General features: G+C 53.1%; 1 long non-coding RNA gene across 6 annotated transcripts; it reads right to left on the bottom strand.

The window, feature by feature from the left end:
- Positions 1–2536: 2536 nt before the first annotated feature.
- Positions 2537–15293, bottom strand: LOC142818654 (uncharacterized). 6 transcript variants are annotated; one of them, XR_012896232.1, is made up of 5 exons: positions 14434–15293; positions 11688–11837; positions 8451–8588; positions 3676–5235; positions 2537–3164 (listed from the first exon to the last, which is right to left on the bottom strand). It is a non-coding gene; the product is annotated as an uncharacterized LOC142818654 (long non-coding RNA). The 6 variants fall into 6 exon arrangements; XR_012896233.1 differs by lacking the exons at positions 11688–11837; positions 14434–15293 and adding exons at positions 12842–12991; positions 13292–13604; XR_012896229.1 differs by lacking the exons at positions 11688–11837; positions 14434–15293 and adding an exon at positions 10552–11678.
- Between the last annotated feature and the right edge of the window lie 9149 nt (positions 15294–24442).

The following is a 24442-nucleotide window of genomic DNA, read 5'->3' as shown; positions in this document are numbered from 1 at the left end:
CAGGGAGGTTGGGTCCATGGAGTAGGAACGGTGTCCCTGGCCTCTGTTTGTGGAAGGCTGGAGATGGATGGCACGAGACAAATCGTTTGGTCATTGTCTTAGGTCCATCCCCTCCGGGTACCTGGTGCTGTCCCCTGTCGGCAGACAAGCTACTTGGCTAGATGGACCTTTGGTCTGACCCAGTATGGCCGTTCTTATGTTCTAAGCTCAGGGCCGGGAATCTCACTGGACCAACTTGATTTTCATGAAAACCTGCTCATGGGTTCACATGTGACCTTTGGTGGCCAGGCTGGCAGCTATCCTGCCCTAGATGGCCATATTCCTGTGCCTAGTGTGGAGATCGTGGATGTTGGAGGCCTCCCCCCGAACCTTGATGAGGTCCACAATCTCCGCACTAGACCAGGCGGGCGCCCGCCTCTTGCAGCCCCGGGCAGGCTCCTGGGAGCCATTGGCCTGGTCCTGGGAAGAGGCAGAGGGCTGGGTGGCAGCCGGTGGCTGGCTCATGCCGTGCCAGGTGCAGGGTCTGCTGGCTGGGTGCTGGCAGGCTTGCAACTGGCACGAGCACTGTAGCCAGACCGTGGCCGGGAGGGGGGCAGAAAAGTTTCCCTGGTTTGGCCCAGAGTGGCCACCAGGGCAACCTGGGAAGGGCTAGCCTCCAACTAGTTCAAATTAAGTGGCTACACAGCCCTTAATTCGAACTACTTAATTCGAACTAGGTAAACCTCACTCTACGAGGAGTAACGCCTAGTTCAAATTAAGCGTTCCGCTAGTTCGATTTAAATTCTAACTAGCGGTTTGTATGCATAGCCACTATTAAAGTTAATTCCAACTAATGGCTGTTTGTTCGAATTAACTTTGTAGTGGAGACACACCCTTAGAGATTTGTGCCTGTCTATCAGCAAATGGCCGCCGATGGTGTGTCTAAACTACACGCCTTTTTCAACAGAGGCCTTTTCTAAAGTATTTTTCGAAAAAGCCTCTGTTGAAAAAGCTTCTAGATTGATTTTTTTGCTCCGCATCATGCTATCAGCTTTTTTGAAAAAGAGCGTCCAGACTGCCAGATGCTCTTTCAAAAAAAAAAAAGGCACCCAGAAGTGCTTCTGGCAGGGCATGGGGGCAGCCTTTATTTCCAGGTGTTGCTGCCTGCCCTTTGCAGAGACGTGTGCTTAAAGGGATCCCCCGGACAGCCGTTGCTCTGCTCCTGCTTCTGGCTTGCCTACCTCCTGGAGGGAAAGCAAAGCTGCTGCAGTGCTTGCTCTGGTTGCCCTGCTTCCTCGGACACCACAGCAGTTTATTTTCAGGTTCAGGGTTTTTTTCTGCTTTTCACTGTGTTGGGGAGAATTCACAGACATTTGCGTCGGGCGGTCAGGCCGGGCACGCGATGCCCGCATCTTCCGGAACTCATACCTGTACCGCAGCCTGCAGGCTGGTCATTCTTTCTGGCGTGAAACTATGCAGTTGGGGATGTGCAGATACCTACGTGCATTGTGGCTGACATGGTGAACCCCCTTATGACCTGGCTCATGAAGCCATTCACTGGACACCTGGATGCGAGCAGGGACCTCTTTAACTCTCGCCTGAATCGGGCTCGCTTGGAGGTGGAGTGCGCCTTTGGCCGTCTGAAGGGCAGGTTTATATGCCTTCTCGCTCGGCTGGACATGGGGGAACACAACATCCCCGATGTGGTTGCTGAATGCTATGTGCTGCACAACCTAGTGGAGAGAAAAGAGGCGGCCTTCCTTCCAGCATGGGGGACACGAGCTGCTTTGGAGGGGAGGCACTTTGAGCAGCCCCGGACAGCTGCCATCCGGCAAGCCCTCCAGCTCGGATTGCGCATTCGGGAAGCCCTGAGGGAGTGATTCTCCCAAGGAGCCCAATGAGTTTCCCCAAGGCCTTCCAAATGTGGGATTGCCCCATGCCTCCAGTGCCTTCCCCCCCCCGTCCAAAGCCCCTCCCAGCCCCACATTCACACTGAGAACAGAGACAGGTTGTGACAGACCGGTGACCTTCCCAAACAGGCCACAAACCACTCCCAAAAATAAATTGTTTAACAAAGTAAAGTGCTTCCCTTACTGACTCTGGGAAGGGGGATGTCAAGCTGGAAGGGAGGAGGGAGGCTCAGAGCTGAGGGTGCCACCTGGATGACGAGCCCCTGCCACCCTGGCTGCGGAGGCCTGCTTGGAGATGGCTGCGCGTGCGGGCTGGGGCTGGGCAGGAGGTGCGGCTGTACCTGAGTCTGGGATGGCAGCGGGTGAAGGAGGGTCAGGGGGGTGAGGAGAGGGGTGGGGGAGCTGGTGTGGGGGGAGGGCAGGCTGAGCAGGAGGAGCAGGAACAGACACAGGACCGGGGAAGGCTATGGCCTCCCGGATAGCAGTGCAAATAGTAGTGCGCTGTGTTGGGGAAATCTCGCTCCCCTGGGGTACAGAGTCCCCAGAAGGGTCCGAGGCTGGAGGTCAAACCAGTGAGGCAGGAGAGAAATCCAAAAGGAAAATTTTATTATGCATGCAGGCTGACAGCTACCAGAGTGAGAGCAGCAGCAGCCCTGAGAGAGAGTTTCTGGGATCCTTTATACAGTGTGTTCAGACAGTTTAGTTGTTGATTGTTTTCTTTAACATATCAAAGTCTCAGCAGAAGTACTCTAAGACATTTCTGTTCACACCAGGTGTGCTAGAAGTAAGTTTTACAGAACAAAGGCACATGAGAACCTGAGTGAGGAGTCTACAAGGCAAACTGTGACAAAGATAAGAGTTTACATGACAATTTGTGACAGACTAGGAGTCTCCATGAAGTTGAGATACGCATTGTAAGGGTCTTGATTAGAGTTAAGATGATTTCTCTCTGTTACAGGGAGAGAGGCCCGGAAAACTTTTAACCCTTACAGCAGTTTTCTGTTAGAGAGTTTTGATTTCCTGCACAGTCCCTCCTTAGACACAATTGGAGTTATTTGATTTTTCTCCCACAGCTGCTGCACAAACTCGTCCAGCAAGCGACTGCACCGCTCTGTCTCTGCCTGCATCCTCTGATTACATGTCTCCTGCATCCCTTGCAGGGCCGAGATGTGCTGGCGCACCAGGTCCAAATACGTGCGCCAGTGCTGATGGGTTCCCTGCAGCCATCTGGGAGGTGGGAGAGGTGTGGCCCCCCCACCCTCCTGGACAGCTGGGCTGGATGTGGAGGACAAGAGGGAAAAGTCATCAGTCATGCATGCTCACACTTTCCCTGAGAGACAGCATGCCCTCCTCAGCAGTCAGTGCCTGTCCTCTAGGATCAGCGGATGCTCATGTGGTCTCAGCAAGGAGTGGTATGCCCTGAGCAGCAGCCACGGCCTCCCTGAAGCCCAGACAGTGTGCAGGCCACCATCCTGCCCCCCCTCCCCATGGCCAAGCAGCACAGACAAGTGCCAGGCCACAGTTGGGGTTCCCGCAGGTTGCTAAGAAGCCTGAAGCTGTGTTGCAATTCCCAGGGTCCCAAACCCCTGCCTGTACCTGGCATCAGTGTCTGTAGGACCAGGTGGTTCCTCGCAGCCATGCGGGTGCAGGGGTAGGACGTCCCTCCCTGAGGTCGGACGTCCCCCTCCCCCCAGGATGTGATCAGCATGACATGTCACAGTACTGCACCATCCGCTTTGCTCCCGCCTCCCCTGCCCTGTGTGTGATGGACCCTCACAGCACTCACCTGATGTTCCCTCCCCGGTGCCCAAAGTTGTCTGGGTAGGAACAATAGAGATGAAAGGTCTGGCAGGAGTGTCCACCAGGGCTTCTACCCAGAAGCCTTTATTTTCGACAAAAAATCTTCCCCGTGTCCACACTTCCCTTTTTTTGACAGATCTCTGTCAAAAATAGTGTTATTCCTCGTAAAACGTAAAATGAGATTTACTGCTGTCAACAAAACCGCCGCATTCTGTTGATTTACTGTCGACAGAACGCGGCGGATGTCTAGACACAGGTAAAGATTTTTTGAACAATCCCTGTAGTCTAGACACACCCCGAGTGTCAGAGTTGCTGCATTACAGAATTGTGCATGCATTGCCAAAAGTGGCCATCGAGTGTCACTGTTGCTCTGTTGCGACATTTTTACGCTAGGCAGTTAGGAGTTATGAAATAACAGGCTAATGACTCCTGTTTGTGATGAGGAATATCCCTCATGTAGAAATTGTTATTTTGAAATGTCTTCAGTATATATGCTCAGCTGTTCTTATTTAGAAATAACTACTCCCCAGAGTCATTCAAAGTAATTACTTCCCAGTGCTTCCTGAGACTCTGAATCAATGTAGTACGTCAACATTAGGGGAGCCTGACTCAGACTAATTTCAAGGCTTCCCTGTAGTTTGGATGTTCTATTTCAAAGTAGGTAGCTTATTCTGACATAAGTGTGCAGCGTAGACATTGTTCAAAATAATTTTAAAAGATTCAAGGTATAACTGCCTAACTAAGTACTGAGGGAAAACTGCAAATTTCCATTTGCTCTTAGTCTGCATTGCGCTAGCTGGCTTCCAGCCCTAGTGATGGGCTCAAGGCTTTAGTCTCTGCCACAAGTCAGCCATTCTTTCATGAATCCAATGCCACTGAGAACTGAAAAGAGAATGAGAGGAGACTTGTAAACTCGACCACCACTAGTGGTCAAAACACAGACATAAACATGTGCATCGCCTAACTGCTGGTCACTGGAGACCCCTTCTTTATTCCTCTCCGGCCTATCCAGGTCCTAAAATGCTTATAATTTATAAGAAACTATGACCATCTCCACTTCACCACACCCTCAGTCCACTATACCCACACCCTACCCAGAATACTCTGGTCCTCTGAGGGACGTGATGATTGAGCAAGCAACTGGAGAACAATGTGATGATGTCCAGTGATTACACGGACAGATGCTCTGTAGTTTGTCGTCCCTCCCTCCACATCGCTGTATTTGAAGGGCAGCGACCCACGTGCAGCTACTTACGGAGAGGAAAGGACAATCCCAGACAATTACCAGCCACGGGCAGAGCTCTGCCTTCCCCAGGATCCGTCCCATGGAAATCACAAGCATCTCTCTGCACGCAAGGAGGCACCTCGCTGCACAGACACTGGCTGAAGATAATTTCACAAAACATACACCAGCTCCTACACCGTCATGAGAGAGCTCCTCAGCTCCACTGTCAATAGGAACAACAGGTGACTCAGACTCACTTCAGGCAGATGCCCCTCATCTAGCTGGATCTCCAGAGTGGCTCCGATTGCCTACAGCAGGCCTCTGCAAGAACAGCAAATAACCCATGGAAGAAGTATCACTGCCAAAAATGCTACAGCTGCATGAGACCGTCCAGTACCTGCCTCTCTCTCCAACCCTTTCTACAACATGGCTGTTCTGCTACAAGACACGGACTGAACACCGACGGGTCAGTTGGCTGTAGCTCCCCACTGACATCAGGATTATGCCAAGAGACCCGCTCATCTTCCATGCGCTCGAGTCCAAGCCAGTAAGAATGCAAACACACCTCACATGCCGCTTCCTCTCTTTTTTCTGTTGTGTTGGCTAACACGGATTCATATGCTCTTGTGTTGCCCAAACGTCCAGTTTTGTGAGACCCCTTTTTAACTCATTCCTATCAGCTTTGGATTAGGGATGTTAAAGACGAGTCTATCCCCATAAGCAAATGCTTATGGGATAGTTGTCTGTTGAATAGTCAGCTAGTCGATTCCCCACACCTTGCTGCCTCTCTGAGACTGAAGTACTCCTTCCCCCCTGCCCTAGCTTTCTAAGTGGCAGCACTGCATGGCTGAGCTGGGGATCAGCTCTGCGGCAGCTGCCCCTTTGAAAAGCCACCTCCACACGTTTAAAGGGGCAGCCATGGACTCCGGGGTCAGCTGACAACTCCCCAGCTGATCCCCAGCTCTGCGTAGCATTTCCCCAGCTGGCCCCAGGTTCCACACGGCATGACCTGGGGCTCCTCATGGCATGCAGCACGGCATGGAGCCTGGGGTCAGTGGGGGACTCAGAGTCCCCAGCTGAACCCAAGCTCCACTACTTTGAAATGCACAAGAGTCCCTGCTGGGCTCTTGTACTTTTCAAAGGAGGAATGGGGAAGGACCTATCGACTTTGATTTAGTCACTATTTATCCCTTTAGTCTCTCCTTTTTCAAGAACATTTGTGAGACGTTTAATAGCAGTGGTCCAAATGCAGATCCCAAAAGCATAACACTCATTCCTACTCTCTCCGTCATAGCCACCAGGCTGCTGGTCAGTCCTCATGGTTAAGGGGTTATCCTAGCCAGATATTTGGTCAGCCAATAACAATGCAGGTAGGGATTTAAAACTGGGAACAAAGCAATTTTTAACTTTTTCCTCCTCTGTCTCAGGCAGAGTGGGTTCTTCCAGGTAACAGGGAGCTGCGAGGCTGTCTCGCTCTCTCTAAGAAAAGTCTTTTCACAATATGTAAGTAGGGCAAAGTTTAATTAATCTATCAGGTTTTTAATTGTTTTATGGTTTGGGAATTTCAAATTGATGTTAAAAGTGTTTTTTTTTCTCTTTTGTAATGAAGCTTTCTAACCCACAGAATTGTCTCTGGCTACGTCTAGACTGGCATGATTTTCCGGAAATGGTTTTAACGGAAAAGTTTTCCGTTAAAAGCATTTTCGGAAAAGCGCGTCTAGATTGGCACGGACGCTTTTCCGCAAAAGCGTTTTTTGCGGAAAAGCATCCATGCCAATCTAGACGTGCTTTTCCGCAAAAAAGCCCTCATCGCCATTTTCGCAATCGGGGCTTTTTTGCAGAAAACAAAGCTGAGCTGTCTATACTGGCCCTTTTGCGCAAAAGTTTTGCGCAAAAGGACTTTTGCCCGAATGGGAGCAGCATAGTTTTCCGCAAGAACACTGGCAATCTTACATGAGATCGTCAGTGCTTTTCCGGAAAAGCAAGCAGCCAGTGTAGACAGCTGGCAAGTTATTCCGGAAAAGCGGCTGATTTTCCGGAATAAGTGGCCAGTATAGACACAGCCTCTGAGTATACAAATTGGTGGCCCTTACCATCTAGCTACCTTAACTACACTTGCAACGGTAGTATTGTTTTGATAATAAAAAGTTTGTTTTCTTTTCTAATTAACCTGCTATAGGTTTATTTTGGTGTCCTAGTTTTATCTGTAAGCTCTCTGTCTGGCTGGGAGTCAGCTAGCACAGACTGCAGCTTGTTTTTCTCTCTTCTTTTTCAAGCTCTGAGGGGAAAAAGAGCTTGAGGTACCCCTGAGGTTTTAGGGAGGTGGTTTCCCAAGTGATCTCATCCCTAGTTTTCTTGGACTACTTGGGTGATGGCAGTGGATATTCCCTAAAATTTGGGTTTTAGGATTTTGGGGGGGAAGTTTTTGTACCAAAGCCTGGAGAGATCAGGTTTTGGGGTACTTTTGCAGGCCCCTGCTCCTGCATTTGTTGTGCCAGAGTGGGTTACCCCCCCCCCCCATCTTTTACGGGGAGTACCCAGCAATGTTTTTATGAGGATCTAACAATACTTCAACTGCTTGAATGTCCGTCCATTTGTTATAAAGAACGAGAGGGGCGGGGTGATTTAAACATAATAAAGTCCATGCCCCAAAGGCAAAGCCGCATCAGCTCAAACTCTGTTGCATTTAAGAACTGCCTCTGGAGTTAGGACATGGGCTTTAAGCACACCTCATGTATGAAATCCAGGGTTTCAAACTCAGGAGGGGGGTTATTGCCCTCCTACCCCATTTCTCTACCCAATTCTACACCCATAGGACCAAGGGCACCTACCCCCCTCAAACAATGGTGCCCTTGGCCTTATGGGTGGAGAAAGGGCAGGGTTAGGACTGCACATTGCCATGGGCTGGGGGTGTTAAAAGGAAGAGAAAGGAGGGGTTGAGGGATCCACTGGATGGACGGGTGGACTGGAAGGATCAAGAGCGTGTTGGGCTGGGGGCCGTTAGGGAGGAAGAGGAGGGTGGGTGAGGGGGTCCTTATGTGTTGAAAGATGAATGGGGCAAAGGTAGGGTGAGGGTTGAGGTGAGCTGGGAAGGTGGCTGTGACGGACCGGGCCAGGTCTTGGCACAGCTGAGGGCGTCCGCTCAGGGCGAATTGCTCAAAACTCGGGGCTCCTTACAGCCCCAGACTGGAAGCCTTTCCCAAATAGGCCATAAACCGGTCAAACTGAGTGCTTTAGCGGCCAATCTGGCCAGCCAGAAGCCTCAGGGGCAAAACCCCTCAGACACTCCAGCTCTCCCTGTGCCACAATTAGCCCCGGGCCTGCACACAGGTGAGGGGGTTGTAGAACCCAATCTCACCTTCCCCGAACGGGTCTTTCCGGTCCCAAAGAACCAGCCACAAATCCCCGGTCAGTTTACACTTTGGATCTTACCCACAAGATCACGCTGGGCCAATCCTTTAGAATCTAAAATCTAAAGGTTTATTAATAGAAGAAAGAAAAGCATGAGAGTAAGGTTGTTAAGGAGAATACATTACATGCACCAGTCACCGAGTTCTCGATGCAGGCTCTCAGCAGAGATGTTATAACTGCTATCTTAAAGGTCTCTGGTGTTCATCCTATGTCAGGATGGGTCAGCAATCCTCCTCGGCTCTCTGTTCCTTGCAAGGCTGCATCTAGGATCAGTAGCAGAATTGAAGACAAGATGGAGTCCGCCTCATGGCACTTATATATCTCCCTGGTACCTTCCAAGTGGAGCAGGTCACATGGTCGAGTGACTTAGCTCCGTTTCATATGTCAGCAGCCATTTTGCCCTGGCTGGGTTGCATGTTCCCAGACACAGTCCTCAGTTCTGTATTGGGCACCTTGAGAGCCATTGTCCCAGGACCAGTGCTAATTAGCATACTCATTGAACGGACAATCCTCCTTTACAACAGGCAGTGCAGGCCAATATCAGCACAGACTCCATATTCATAACTCCACATACAGATATCATACAAGTACATGAGTAGCATATACAGAATCAGTAGAACATGAGCTTTCATTTGACATCTCGCATGGCCCCCTTTGTATAGACTTAGGGACAAACACCTCCCCCCAATTGGTGCAGCAGTGATCTGGCTGCTCCCCTTAAAATCCAGTAACGTGACACCTAGACAAAAGACCAGAGCCTCTGCTTTTCTATTCCTTTGAGGCCACTCCCTACCACCCACTGCTCGGACTTAAGGACAAAAGCAATTGTGTAACTGTTTAACTTCAAAAAGATCTCACCAAATGTAGTGATTGGGCAACAAAATAGCAAATGAAATTTGATGTGGATAAGGATAAAGTAACGCACATTGGAAAAAAATAACCCCAACTATACATACCATATGATGAGGGCTAATTTAGCTACAACTAATCAGGAAAGATATCTTGGAGTTATCGTGGATAGTTCTCTGAAAATGCAGTATGCGGTCAAAAAAGCAAATAGGATGCTAGTAATTATTAAAAAAGGGATAGAAAATAAGATGAAGACTATCTTAATGCCCCTATATAAAACTTCTGTACACAGTGTTCAAGATGTGGGCGTACTATATGTGGTCTCCTCACCTCAAAAAAGATACTGTACTTTGGCATTAGAAAAGGTTCAGAAAAGGGCAACTAAAATGAAGTATAAAACTATGGTACGCCATATCTTCAGTACTGTGTACAGATGTGGTTTCCTCACCTCAAAAAAGATATTTTGGCCTTGGAAAGGGTTCAGAAAAGGGCAACTACAATGATTAGGGGTTTGGAACAGGTCCCATATGAAGAGAGGCTAAAGAGACTAGGACTTTTCAGCTTAGAAAAGAGGAGACTGAGGGGGATATGACAGAGGTCTATAAAATCATGAGTGGTGTGGAGAAGGTGAATATAGAAAAGTTCTTTACTTGTTCCCATAATATAAGAACTAGAGGACACCAAATGAAATTAATGGGTAGCAGGCTTAAAACTAATAAGCAAAAGTAGTTCTTCTCACAGCACATAGTCAACCTGTGGAACTCCTTGCCAGAGGATGCTGTGAAGGCTAGGACTATAACAGAGTTTTAAAAAAAACTAGATAAATTCATGGAGGTTACGTCCATAAAAGGCTATTAGCCTGGGGGAAGGAAGAAATGGTGCCCCTGGCCTCTCTTTGTCAAAGGCTGGAGATGGATGGCAGGAGACAAATTGCTTGATCATTGTCTTCGGTCCACCCCCTCTGGGGCATCTGGCACTGGCCACTGTTGGCAGACAGGCTACTGGGCTAGATGGCCTTTTGGTCTGACCCAGTATACCCATTCTTATGTTCTTATCAGTATCAGAAATGGACCGATGGATACGGACCACGTAGCTCCGCGGGATCTGGTGCTTCTGGGGCGATGACTTAAAAGTCAGCTCCCCACGCGCACAGGCTCTCACCTCCCCGCAGCCCTTGCTGACTCTGTATTAGAGACAGCAAGGGGGAGGGAAGCGTGTGTAGTTGTCAGGATTAACCGATAAGCCCAGGCTTATCAGTTAATCGTATACACGACTATACGCTAACATCCCATTCACCGACTGTTACTGTTAGCATTTCTGTAACGGAGTAAGTGCACTGCCGGGAGCAGGTACGCCTTGAAAGGCCTCCAAGCTTACCCAGTACATGGAGAGACCTTTTCTCAAAGGCCCAGCTTCTGATGGGTTTGGTCCTCCTTCTGGGATGCCACCAGATGTGCTGGGATTTCACTGAGACTACTTGCTCCACTAGCCTTGCCTGCCTCTCCCTGTTTTGCTGACTTAGGCTCTCTGGCCTCTGGGAGCCCACGCAGGTTGGGACGCACCAAGTGTAGAAACACAGAGTCTGCAAACAGCTCTGTACAGTAAGGCTTAGCTAGAAAGTCGTCCAGCACTCAATTGCAGTTCCCCTCCGGAAAGTACACCCAAAATAATATTATCTGACGCGGGAGAGAAATCACTACAATGTAAGCTCATACGTTTGCCCATCCCCTCAATGAGGAGTAACATACGCACAACTTCTCCTGCTCCCCTCCTGCTGTTAGAAATTACACAAACTACATTTGTTTTATTAAAATCTAGCTTTTACAGTTGAGAGATTGCTGTTGTTTATCAAAACAAAATAAAGCACGCATACCGTGTATGGGTGTAGGCATGGATGGAGGAAGGGGTGCAGGTTAGGAGTGCAGGTTGCCATGGGATGTGGGTGTAGAAAGGAAGAGAAGGGGGGTGGGACCCAATGGATGGGAGCATGGACTGGAAGGGTCTGGAGTGTGGGATGGCATGGGATGGGGGCTTGTTGAGGAGGAACAGGAGAGTGGTTGCGGGAGTCCTTACATGCGGAAGGAGGGCTGGGGGGAAGATAGTGATGGGGGTCACATGGCAGGCGGGATGGGAGTGTGGGGGGAGGGACTGTGGGTTGGGAAGGGAAGAAACGGGGCTGAAGGGTGCTATAGATGGGGGAAAGGTAGGGATAAGGATAGAGTGTGGGATGGGGAGTGTTCTATGAAGGAAAAAGAGGGGCTGATGGAAACATGAATGGAGGGATGCTCTGGGGGTGCAGGTTGCTCTGAGTCTGTGGAGAGAAGAAGAGAAACTGACGGACACCAGGAATAGGGGGTATGGGATAGGGAAGAGCACTGGTGGGGGTGCACGTTGTGTGAGGAGGAAGTTGAAATGTACTGCGGGAGTGGAACCTCCGTTCGGACTCGCTGTCTAAGCAAACATGACATCCCTTCCTAGACCCGAGTGGGCCGTAAGCCGAGAGATTTCCAGACCCGACACTTATCTCCCTGTCAGCGATGGCTTCTCCGCTCCCAGACGGACAGTTCTCGCCTCGCTTTGACCAAGCTCCCGAGCTCCCTGTTCTCGTTTCCGTTCCATCCCCAGACGGGAGGACACCGGGAGGGTTGACTTCTTATCGCTCGCTACCGAACACAGCATAGGGGAAAAAACAAGCAACTTAGCGTTTCAGTGCGCAAGGACGCGGCATTGCTTCTCCTCCCGCCATCGCACCGCAGACTCCCACTATCGGCCTCCACCTCCCGTTGCCACTACAGGAACGGGGAGTGAAAGGAGGCCTTGAATCTCTATCCACGCTCTCATGAACCGCCTACTACCCCTTCACCAATCCCTAAGCCACCAGGCTCCGTGCCCCAGCAGAAAGCTCTCTGCCTCAGAAGAAACACACTGCCAGGACGCTTGAAGATTTCAAAGCACGCACGTGTTACTCACACAGAGCCATGGGAAGGCCGAACGCTGAGGACCCTTCACGTGTTCCGAGAATCACGTCCAGGCAGCTCAAGTCCATCTCGGACGGTATCTTCTCAGCCCTCGGCCACGCACTGATTCGTCTGCAAGGGTGGCCGAAAAAGCCCAGCATGAGCTCTCACTCACTAAGGTCTGTGGCTGTGGGAATTCTATCCTTTAGCCCTTTCCCCCCGCTCTTCCCTATGTATCGGGCCCTCTACAAGAACACTGAGTCAGTCAGCCATGACGCACCACCACTCTCCCTTGCGCGACTGGCGTACCTGCAGAATTCCCGTTGGCTCCTGAGCCCTTAACCCTTGGAGATGCTCACCTGGAATGCCTGCAAGTGTGCTGTACAAGGACACGGCAGAAGCAGAGCAAGGACACAGACACAGACAGAAACAGACAGACAGAACGTATTGGCCAATACTAGAGAGCAACAAGAGAGAAACACATAAAAGGCAGTCAGAAACCTTACCACCTTGCGTCTTCCTCCTCGAGCCAAGCGTCTGCTGAGAAGGACACCGTGTTCCAGAGAAACCAGCACCCCTGACAAACGGGAGCCCTGTTTCTCCCACTACCAGGGAACCACCTCGGGAACCTCCGCTCGGACTCGCTGTCTAAGCAAACGTGACTTCCCTTCCTAGACCCGAGTGGGCCGTAAGCCGAGAGATTTCCAGACCCGACACTTATCTCCCTGTCAGCGATGGCTGCTCCGCTCCCAGCCGGACGGTTCTCGCCTCGCTTCGACCAAGCTCCCGAGCTCGCTGTTCTCGTTTCCGTTCCATCCCCAGACGGGAGGACACCGGGAGGGTTGACTTCTTATCGCTCGCTACCGAACACAGCAGAGGGGAACAAACAAACAACCAACTTAGCGTTTCAGTCCGCAAGGACGCGGCATCGCTTCTCCTCCCACCATCGCACCGCAGCCTTCCACCATCGGCCTCCACCTCCTGTTGCCACTCCAGGAACGGGGAGTGAAAGGAGGCCTTGAATCTCTATCCACGCTCTGTTGAACCGCCTACTGCCCCTTCACCAATCCCCAAGCCACCAGGCTCCATGCCCCAGCAGGAAGCTCTCTGCCTCAGAAGAAACATACTGCCAGGACGCTTGAAGATTTCAATGCAAGCACCTCTTACTCACACAGAGCCATGGGAAGGCCGAACGCTGAGGACCCTTCACGTGTTCCGAGAATCACGTCCAGGCAGCTCAAGTCCATCTCGGACGATTTCTTCTCCGCCCATGGCCACGCACTGATTCCTCTGCAAGGGTTGCCAATAAAGCCCAGCGTTAGCTCTCACTCACTAAGGTCTGTGGCTGTGGGAATTCTATCCTTTAGCCCTTTCCCCCCTCTCGCCTATGTATCGGGCCCTCTACAAGAACACTGAGTCAATCAGCCATGACGCACCACCGCTCTCCCTTGCGCGACTGGCGTACCTGCAGAATTCCCGTGGGCTCCTGAGCCCTTAACCCTTGGAGATGCTCACCTGGAATGCCTACAAGTGTGCTGTACAAGGACACGGCAAAAGCAGAGCAAGGACAAAGACACAGACAGAAACAGACAGACAGAACGTATTGGCCAATACTAGAGAGCAACAAGAGAGAAACACATAAGAGGCAGTCAGAAACCTTACCACCTTGGTTCTTCCTCCTCGAGCCCAGCATCTGCTGAGAAGGACACCGTGTTCCAGAGAAGCCAGCACCCCTGACAAACGGGAGCTACCAAGGAAGCACCTCGGGAACCTCCGCTCGGACTCGCTGTCTAAGCAAACATGACTACCCTTCCTAGACCCGAGTGGGCCGTAAGCCGAGAGATTTCCAGACCCGACACTTATCTCCCTGTCAGCGATGGCTGCTCCGCTCCCAGCCGGACGGTTCTCGCCTCGCTTCGACCAAGCTCCCGAGCTCGCTGTTCTCCTTTCCGTTCCATCCCCAGACGGGAGGACACCGGGAGGGTTGACTTCTTATCGCTCGCTACCGAACACAGCAGAGGGGAACAAACAAACAACCAACTTAGCGTTTCAGTCCGCAAGGACGCGGCATCGCTTCTCCTCCCACCATCGCACCGCAGCCTTCCACCATCGGCCACCACCTCCCCTTGCCACTACAGGAACGGGGAGTGAAAGGAGGCCTTGAATCTCTATCCACGCTCTGTTGAACCGCCTACTGCCCCTTCACCAATCCCTAAGCCACCAGGCTCCGTGCCCCAGCAGGAAGCTCTCTGCCTCAGAAGAAACATACTGCCAGGACGCTTGAAGATTTCAAAGCACGCACCTCTTACTCACACAGAGCCATGGGAAGGCCGAACGCTGAGGACCCTTCCCGTGTTCCGAGAATCACGTCCAGGCAGCTCAAGTCCATCTCGGACGATTTCTTCTCCGCCCATGGACACGCACTGATTCCTCTGCAAGGGTGGCCAAAAAAGCCCAGCGTTAGCTCTCACTCACTAAGGTCTGTGGCTGTGGGAATTCTATCCTTTAGCCCTTTCCCCCCGCTCTCGCCTATGTATCGGGCCCTCTACAAGAACACTGAGTCAATCAGCCATGACGCAGCACCGCTCTCCCTTGCGCGACTGGCGTACCTGCAGAACTCCCGTTGGCTCCTGAGCCCTTAACCCTTGGAGATGCTCACCTGGAATGCCTGCAAGTGTGCTGTACAAGGACACGGCAAAAGCAGAGCAAGGACAAAGACACAGACAGAAACAGACAGACAGAACGTATTGGCCAATACGAGACAGCAACAAGAGAGAAACACATAAGAGGCAGTCAGAAACCTTACCACCTTGCGTCTTCCTCCTCGAGCCAAGCGTCTGCTGAGAAGGACACCGTGTTCCAGAGAAACCAGCACCCGTGACAAACGGAAGCCCTGACAAATGGGAGCTACCAAGGAAGCACCACGGGAACCTCCGCTCGGACTCGCTGTCTAAGCAAATGTGACTTCCCTTCCTAGACCCGAGTGGGCCGTAAGCCGAGAGATTTCCAGACCCGACACTTATCTCCCTGTCAGCGATGGCTGCTCCGCTCCCAGCCGGACGGTTCTCGCCTCGCTTCAACCAAGCTCCCGAGCTCGCTGTTCTCCTTTCCGTTCCATCCCCAGACGGGAGGACACCGGGAGGGTTGACTTCTTATCGCTTGCTACCGAACACAGCAGAGGGGAAAAAACAAACAAACAACTTAGCGTTTCAGTCCGCAAGGACGCGGCATCGCTTCTCCTCCCACCATCGGCCACCACCTCCCGTTGCCACTACAGGAACGGGGAGTGAAAGGAGGCCTTGAATCTCTATCCACGCTCTGTTGAACCGCCTACTGCCCCTTCACCAATCCCCAAGCCACCAGACTCCATGCCCCAGCAGGAAGCTCTCTGCCTCAGAAGAAACATACTGCCAGGACGCTTGAAGATTTCAATGCAAGCACCTCTTACTCACACAGAGCCATGGGAAGGCCGAACGCTGAGGACCCTTCACGTGTTCCGAGAATCACGTCCAGGCAGCTCAAGTCCATCTCGGACGATTTCTTCTCCGCCCATGGCCACGCACTGATTCCTCTGCAAGGGTTGCCAAAAAAGCCCAGCGTTAGCTCGCACTCACTAAGGTCTGTGGCTGTGGGAATTCTATCCTTTAGCCCTTTCCCCCCTCTCGCCTATGTATCGAGCCCTCTACAAGAATACTGAGTCAATCAGCCATGACGCAGCACCGCTCTCCCTTGCACGACTGGCGTTCCTGCCGAATTCCCGTTGGCTCTTGAGCCCTTAACCCTTGGAGATGCTCACCTGGAATGCCTGCAACTGTGCTGTACAAGGACACGGCAGAAGCAGAGCAAGGACAAAGACACAGACAGAAACAGACAGAGAGAACGTATTGGCCAATACGAGACAGCAACAAGAGAGAAACACATAAGAGGCAGTCAGAAACTTTACCACCTTGGTTCTTCCTCCTCGAGCCCAGCGTCTGCTGAGAAGGACACCGTGTTCCAGAGAAACCAGCACCACTGACAAACGGGAGCCCTGTTTCTCCCACTACCAAGGAAGCACCTCGGGAACCTCCGCTCGGACTCGCTGTCTAAGCAAACGTGACTTCCCTTCCTAGACCCGAGTGGGCCGTAAGCCGAGAGATTTCCAGACCCGACACTTATCTCCCTGTCAGCGATGGCTGCTCCGCTCCCAGCCGGACGGTTCTCGCCTCGCTTCGACCAAGCTCCCGAGCTCGCTGTTCTCCTTTCCATTCCATCCCCAGACGGGAGGACACCGGGAGGGTTGACTTCTTATCGCTCGCTACCGAACACAGCAGAGGGGAACAAACAAACAACCAACTTAGCGTTTCAGTCCGCAAGGACGCGGCATCGCTTCTCCTCCCACCATCGCACCGCAGCCTTCCACCATCGGCCACCACCTCCCGTTGCCACTACAGGAACGGGGAGTGAAAGGAGGCCTTGAATCTCTATCCACGCTCTCATGAACCGCCTACTGCCCCTTCACCAGTCCCCAAGCCACCAGGCTCCGTGCCTCAGCAGGAAGCTCTCTACCTGAGAAGAAACATACTGCCAGGATGCTTGAAGATTTCAAAGCACGCACCTGTTACTCACACAGAACCATGGGAAGGCCGAACGCTGAGGACCCTTCACGTGTTCCGAGAATCACGTCCAGGCAGCTCAAGTCCATCTCGGACGGTATCTTCTCAGCCCTCGGCCACGCACTGATTCGTCTGCAAGGGTGGCCGAAAAAGCCCAGCGTGAGCTCTCACTCACTAAGGTCTGTGGCTGTGGGAATTCTATCCTTTAGCCCTTTCCCCCCGCTCTTCCCTATGTATCGGGCCCTCTACAAGAGCACTGAGTCAGTCAGCCATGACGCACCACCACTCTCCCTTGCGCGACTGGCGTACCTGCAGAATTCCCGTTGGCTCCTGAGCCCTTAACCCTTGGAGATGCTCACCTGGAATGCCTGCAAGTGTGCTGTACAAGGACACGGCAAAAGCAGAGCAAGGACAAAGACAGAAACAGACAGACAGAACGTATTGGCCAATACTAGAGAGCAACAAGAGAGAAACACATAAAAGGCAGTCAGAAACCTTACCACCTTGCGTCTTCCTCCTCGAGCCAAGCGTCTGCTGAGAAGGACACCGTGTTCCAGAGAAACCAGCACCCCTGACAAACGGGAGCCCTGTTTCTCCCACTACCAGGGAACCACCTCGGGAACCTCCGCTCGGACTCGCTGTCTAAGCAAACGTGACTTCCCTTCCTAGACCCGAGTGGGCCGTAAGCCGAGAGATTTCCAGACCCGACACTTATCTCCCTGTCAGCGATGGCTGCTCCGCTCCCAGCCGGACGGTTCTCGCCTCGCTTCAACCAAGCTCCCGAGCTCGCTGTTCTCCTTTCCGTTCCATCCCCAGACGGGAGGACACCGGGAGGGTTGACTTCTTATCGCTCGCTACCGAACACAGCAGAGGGGAACAAACAAACAACCAACTTAGCGTTTCAGTCCGCAAGGACGCGGCATCGCTTCTCCTCCCACCATCGCACCGCAGCCTTCCACCATCGGCCACCACCTCCCGTTGCCACTACAGGAACGGGGAGTGAAAGGAGGCCTTGAATCTCTATCCACGCTCTGTTGAACCGCCTACTGCCCCTTCACCAATCCCCAAGCCACCAGGCTCCGTGCCCCAGCAGGAAGCTCTCTGCCTCAGAAGAAACATACTGCCAGGACGCTTGAAGATTTCAATGCAAGCACCTCTTACTCACACAGAGCCATGGGAAGGCCGAACGCTGAGGACCCTTCACGTGTTCCGAGAATCACGTCCAGGCAGCTCAAGTCCATCTCGGACAATTTCTTCTCCGCCCATGGCCACGCACTGATTCCTCTGCAAGGGTTGCCAAAAAAGCGCAGCGTTAGCTCTCACTCACTAAGGTCTGTGGCTGTGGGAATTCTATCCTTTAGCCCTTTCCCCCCTCTCGCCTATGTATCGGGCCCTCTACAAGAACACTGAGTCAATCAGCCATGACGCAGCACCGCTCTCCCTTGCGCGACTGGCGTACCTGCAGAATTCCCGTTGGCTCCTGAGCCCTTAACCCTTGGAGATGCTCACCTGGAATGCCTGCAAGTGTGCTGTACAAGGACACGGCAAAAGCAGAGCAAGGACAAAGACAGAAACAGACAGACAGAACGTATTGGCCAATACTAGAGAGCAACAAGAGAGAAACACATAAGAGGCAGTCAGAAACCTTACCACCTTGCGTCTTCCTCCTCGAGCCAAGCGTCTGCTGAGAAGGACACCGTGCTCCAGAGAAACCAGCACCCCTGACAAACGGGAGCCCTGTTTCTCCCACTACCAAGGAAGCACCTCGGGAACCTCCGCTCGGACTCGCTGTCTAAACAAACGTGACTTCCCTTCCTAGACCCGAGTGGGCCGTAAGCCGAGAGATTTCCAGACCCGACACTTATCTCCCTGTCAGCGATGGCTGCTCCGCTCCCAGCCGGACGGTTCTCGCCTCGCTTCGACCAAGCTCCCGAGCTCGCTGTTCTCCTTTCCGTTCCATCCCCAGACGGGAGGACACCGGGAGGGTTGACTTCTTATCGCTCGCTACCGAACACAGCAGAGGGGAACAAACAAACAACCAACTTAGCGTTTGAGTCCGCAAGGACGCGGCATCACTTCTCCTCCCACCATCGCACCGCAGCCTTCCACCATCGGCCACCACCTCCCGTTGCCACTACAGGAACGGAGAGTGAAAGGAGGCCTTGAATCTCTATCCACGCTCTGTTGATCCGCCTACTGCCCCTTCACCAATCCCTAAGCCACCAGGCTCCGTGCCCCAGCAGGAAGCTCTCTGCCTCAGAAGAAACATACTGCCAGGACGCTTGAAGATTTCAAAGCACGCACCTCTTACTCACACAGAGCCATGGGAAGGCCGAACGCTGAGGACCCTTCTCGTGTTCCGAGAATCACGTCCAGGCAGCTCAAGTCCATCTCGGACGATTTCTTCTCCGCCCATGGACACGCACTGATTCCTCTGCAAGGGTGGCCAAAAAAGCCCAGCGTTAGCTCTCACTCACTAAGGTCTGTGGCTGTGGGAATTCTATCCTTTAGCCCTTTCCCCCCGCTCTCGCCTATGTATCGAGCCCTCTACAAGAACACTGAGTCAATCAGCCATGACGCAGCACCGCTCTCCCTTGCGCGACTGGCGTACCTGCAGAATTCCCGTTGGCTCCTGAGCCCTTAACCCTTGGAGATGCTCACCTGGAATGCCTGCAAGTGTGCTGTACAAGGACACGGCAAAAGCAGAGCAAGGACAAAGACACAGACAGAAACAGACAGACAGAACGTATTGGCCAATACGAGACAGCAACAAGAGAGAAACACATAAGAGGCAGTCAGAAACCTTACCACCTTGCGTCTTCCTCCTCGAGCCAAGCGTCTGCTGAGAAGGACACCGTGTTCCAGAGAAACCAGCACCAGTGACAAACGGAAGCCCTGACAAATGGGAGCTGCCAAGGAAGCACCACGGGAACCTCCGCTCGGACTCGCTGTCTAAGCAAATGTTACTTCCCTTCCTAGACCCGAGTGGGCCGTAAGCCGAGAGATTTCCAGACCCGACACTTATCTCCCTGTCAGCAATGGCTGCTCCGCTCCCAGCCGGACGGTTCTCGCCTCGCTTCGACCAAGCTCCCGAGCTCGCTGTTCTCCTTTCCGTTCCATCCCCAGACGGGAGGACACCGGGAGGGTTGACTTCTTATCGCTTGCTACCGAACACAGCAGAGGGGAAAAAACAAAAAAACAACTTAGCGTTTCAGTCCGCAAGGACGCGGCATCGCTTCTCCTCCCACCATCGACCACCCCCTCCCGCTGCCACTCCAGGAACGCGGAGAGAAGGGAGGCCTTGAATATCCATCCACGCTCTGTTGAACCGCCTACTGCCCCTTCACCAGTCCCCAAGCCACCAGGCTCCGTGCCCCAGCAGGAAGCTCTCTGCCTCAGAAGAAACATACTGCCAGGACGCTTGAAGATTTCAAAGCACGCACCTCTTACTCACACAGAGCCATGGGAAGGCCGAACGCTGAGGACCCTTCACGTGTTCCGAGAACCACGTCCAGGCAGCTCAAGTCCATCTCGGACGATTTCTTCTCCGCCCACGGCCACGCACTGATTTGTCTGCAAGGGTGGCCAAAAAAGCCCAGCGTGAGCTCTCTCACTAAGGTCTGTGGCTGTGGGAATTCTATCCTTTAGCCCTTTCCCCCCGCTCTCGCCTATGTATCGGGCCCTCTACAAGAACACTGAGTCAGTCAGCCATGACGCACCACCACTCTCCCTTGCGCGACTGGCGTACCTGCAGAATTCCCGTTGGCTCCTGAGCCCTTAACCCTTGAAGATGCTCACCTGGAATGCCTGCAAGTGTGCTGGACAAGGACACGGCAGAAGCAGAGCAAGGACAAAGACACAGACAGAAACAGACAGAGAGAACGTATTGGCCAATACGAGACAGCAACAAGAGAGAAACACATAAGAGGCAGTCAGAAACTTTACCACCTTGGTTCTTCCTCCTCGAGCCCAGCGTCTGCTGAGAAGGACACCGTGTTCCAGAGAAACCAGCACCACTGACAAACGGGAGCCCTGTTTCTCCCACTACCAAGGAAGCACCTCGGGAACCTCCGCTCGGACTCGCTGTCTAAGCAAACGTGACTTCCCTTCCTAGACCCGAGTGGGCCGTAAGCCGAGAGATTTCCAGACCCGACACTTATCTCCCTGTCAGCGATGGCTGCTCCGCTCCCAGCCGGACGGTTCTCGCCTCGCTTCGACCAAGCTCCCGAGCTCGCTGTTCTCCTTTCCATTCCATCCCCAGACGGGAGGACACCGGGAGGGTTGACTTCTTATCGCTCGCTACCGAACACAGCAGAGGGGAAAAAACAAACAAACAACTTAGCGTTTCAGTCCGCAAGGACGCGGCATCGCTTCTCCTCCCACCATCGCACCGCAGCCTCCCACCATCGGCCACCAACTCCTGTTGCCACTCCAGGAACGGGGAGTGAAAGGAGGCCTTGAATCTCTATCCACGCTCTCCAGAACCGCCTACTGCCCCTTCACCAGTCCCCAAGACACCAGGCTCCGTGCCCCAGCAGGAAGATCTCTGCCTCAGAAGAAACATACTGCCAGGACGCTTGAAAATTTCAAAGCACGCACCTCTTACTCACACAGAGCCATGGGAAGGCCGAACGCTGAGGACCCTTCACGTGTTCGGAGAACCACGTCCAGGCAGCTCAAGTCCATCTCGGACGATTTCTTCTCCGCCCATGGCCACGCACTGATTCCTCTGCAAGAGTGGCCAAAAAAGCCCAGTGTGAGCTCTCACTCACTAAGGTCTGTGGCTGTGGGAATTCTATCCTTTAGCCCTTCCCCCCCTCTCGCCTATGTATCGGGCCCTCTACAAGAACACTGAGTCAGTCAGCCATGACGCACCACCGCTCTCCCTTGCGCAACTGGCGTACCTGCAGAATTCCCGTTGGCTCCTGAGCCCTTAACTCTTGGAGATGCTCACCTGGAATGCCTGCAAGTGTGCTGTACAAGGACACGGCAGAAGCAGAGAAAGGACACAGACACAGACAGAAACAGACAGACAGAACGTATTGGCCAATACTAGAGAGCAACAAGAGAGAAACACATAAAAGGCAGTCAGAAACCTTACCACCTTGCGTCTTCCTCCTCGAGCCAAGCGTCTGCTGAGAAGGACACCGTGCTCCAGAGAAACCAGCACCCGTGACAAACGGAATCCCTGACAAACGGGAGCTACCAAGGAAGCACCTCGGGAACCTCCGCTCGGACTCGCTGTCTAAGCAAACGTGACTTCCCTTCCTAGACCCGAGTGGGCCGTAAGCCGAGAGATTTCCAGACCCGACACTTATCTCCCTGTCAGCGATGGCTGCTCCGCTCCCAGCCGGACGGTTCTCGCCTCGCTTCGACCAAGCTCCCGAGCTCGCTGTTCTCCTTTCCGTTCCATCCCCAGACGGGAGGACACCGGGAGGGTTGACTTCTTATCGCTCGCTACCGAACACAGCAGAGGGGAACAAACAAACAACCAACTTAGCGTTTCAGTCCGCAAGGACGCGGCATCGCTTCTCCTCCCACCATCGCACCGCAGCCTTCCACCATCGGCCACCACCTCCCGTTGCCACTACAGGAACGGGGAGTGAAAGGAGGCCTTGAATCTCTATCCACGCTCTCATGAACCGCCTACTGCCCCTTCACCAGTCCCCAAGCCACCAGGCTCCGTGCCTCAGCAGGAAGCTCTCTACCTGAGAAGAAACATACTGCCAGGATGCTTGAAGATTTCAAAGCACGCACCTGTTACTCACACAGAACCATGGGAAGGCCGAACGCTGAGGACCCTTCACGTGTTCCGAGAATCACGTCCAGGCAGCTCATTTCCATCTCGGACGGTATCTTCTCAGCCCTCGGCCACGCACTGATTCGTCTGCAAGGGTGGCCGAAAAAGCCCAGCGTGAGCTCTCACTCACTAAGGTCTGTGGCTGTGGGAATTCTATCCTTTAGCCCTTTCCCCCCGCTCTTCCCTATGTATCGGGCCCTCTACAAGAGCACTGAGTCAGTCAGCCATGACGCACCACCACTCTCCCTTGCGCGACTGGCGTACCTGCAGAATTCCCGTTGGCTCCTGAGCCCTTAACCCTTGGAGATGCTCACCTGGAATGCCTGCAAGTGTGCTGTACAAGGACACGGCAAAAGCAGAGCAAGGACAAAGACAGAAACAGACAGACAGAACGTATTGGCCAATACTAGAGAGCAACAAGAGAGAAACACATAAAAGGCAGTCAGAAACCTTACCACCTTGCGTCTTCCTCCTCGAGCCAAGCGTCTGCTGAGAAGGACACCGTGTTCCAGAGAAACCAGCACCCCTGACAAACGGGAGCCCTGTTTCTCCCACTACCAGGGAACCACCTCGGGAACCTCCGCTCAGACTCGCTGTCTAAGCAAACGTGACTTCCCTTCCTAGACCCGAGTGGGCCGTAAGCCGAGAGATTTCCAGACCCGACACTTATCTCCCTGTCAGCGATGGCTGCTCCGCTCCCAGCCGGACGGTTCTCGCCTCGCTTCAACCAAGCTCCCGAGCTCGCTGTTCTCCTTTCCGTTCCATCCCCAGACGGGAGGACACCGGGAGGGTTGACTTCTTATCGCTCGCTACCGAACACAGCAGAGGGGAACAAACAAACAACCAACTTAGCGTTTCAGTCCGCAAGGACGCGGCATCGCTTCTCCTCCCACCATCGCACCGCAGCCTTCCACCATCGGCCACCACCTCCCCTTGCCACTACAGGAACGGGGAGTGAAAGGAGGCCTTGAATCTCTATCCACACTCTGTTGAACCGCCTACTGCCCCTTCACCAATCCCCAAGCCACCAGGCTCCGTGCCCCAGCAGGAAGCTCTCTGCCTCAGAAGAAACATACTGCCAGGACGCTTGAAGATTTCAATGCAAGCACCTCTTACTCACACAGAGCCATGGGAAGGCCGAACGCTGAGGACCCTTCACGTGTTCCGAGAATCACGTCCAGGCAGCTCAAGTCCATCTCGGACAATTTCTTCTCCGCCCATGGCCACGCACTGATTCCTCTGCAAGGGTTGCCAAAAAAGCGCAGCGTTAGCTCTCACTCACTAAGGTCTGTGGCTGTGGGAATTCTATCCTTTAGCCCTTTCCTCCCTCTCGCCTATGTATCGGGCCCTCTACAAGAACACTGAGTCAATCAGCCATGACGCAGCACCGCTCTCCCTTGCGCGACTGGCGTACCTGCAGAATTCCCGTTGGCTCCTGAGCCCTTAACCCTTGGAGATGCTCACCTGGAATGCCTGCAAGTGTGCTGTACAAGGACACGGCAAAAGCAGAGCAAGGACAAAGACAGAAACAGACAGACAGAACGTATTGGCCAATACTAGAGAGCAACAAGAGAGAAACACATAAGAGGCAGTCAGAAACCTTACCACCTTGCGTCTTCCTCCTCGAGCCAAGCGTCTGCTGAGAAGGACACCGTGCTCCAGAGAAACCAGCACCCCTGACAAACGGGAGCCCTGTTTCTCCCACTACCAAGGAAGCACCTCGGGAACCTCCGCTCGGACTCGCTGTCTAAACAAACGTGACTTCCCTTCCTAGACCCGAGTGGGCCGTAAGCCGAGAGATTTCCAGACCCGACACTTATCTCCCTGTCAGCGATGGCTGCTCCGCTCCCAGCCGGACGGTTCTCGCCTCGCTTCGACCAAGCTCCCGAGCTCGCTGTTCTCCTTTCCGTTCCATC

This window comes from Pelodiscus sinensis, chromosome 16, assembly GCF_049634645.1.
Source record: "Pelodiscus sinensis isolate JC-2024 chromosome 16, ASM4963464v1, whole genome shotgun sequence".
NCBI classification, from domain to species: Eukaryota; Metazoa; Chordata; order Testudines; family Trionychidae; genus Pelodiscus; species Pelodiscus sinensis.
Note: the sequence above shows the minus strand (reverse complement) of the source record. Positions and strands in the feature narration are given on the sequence as shown.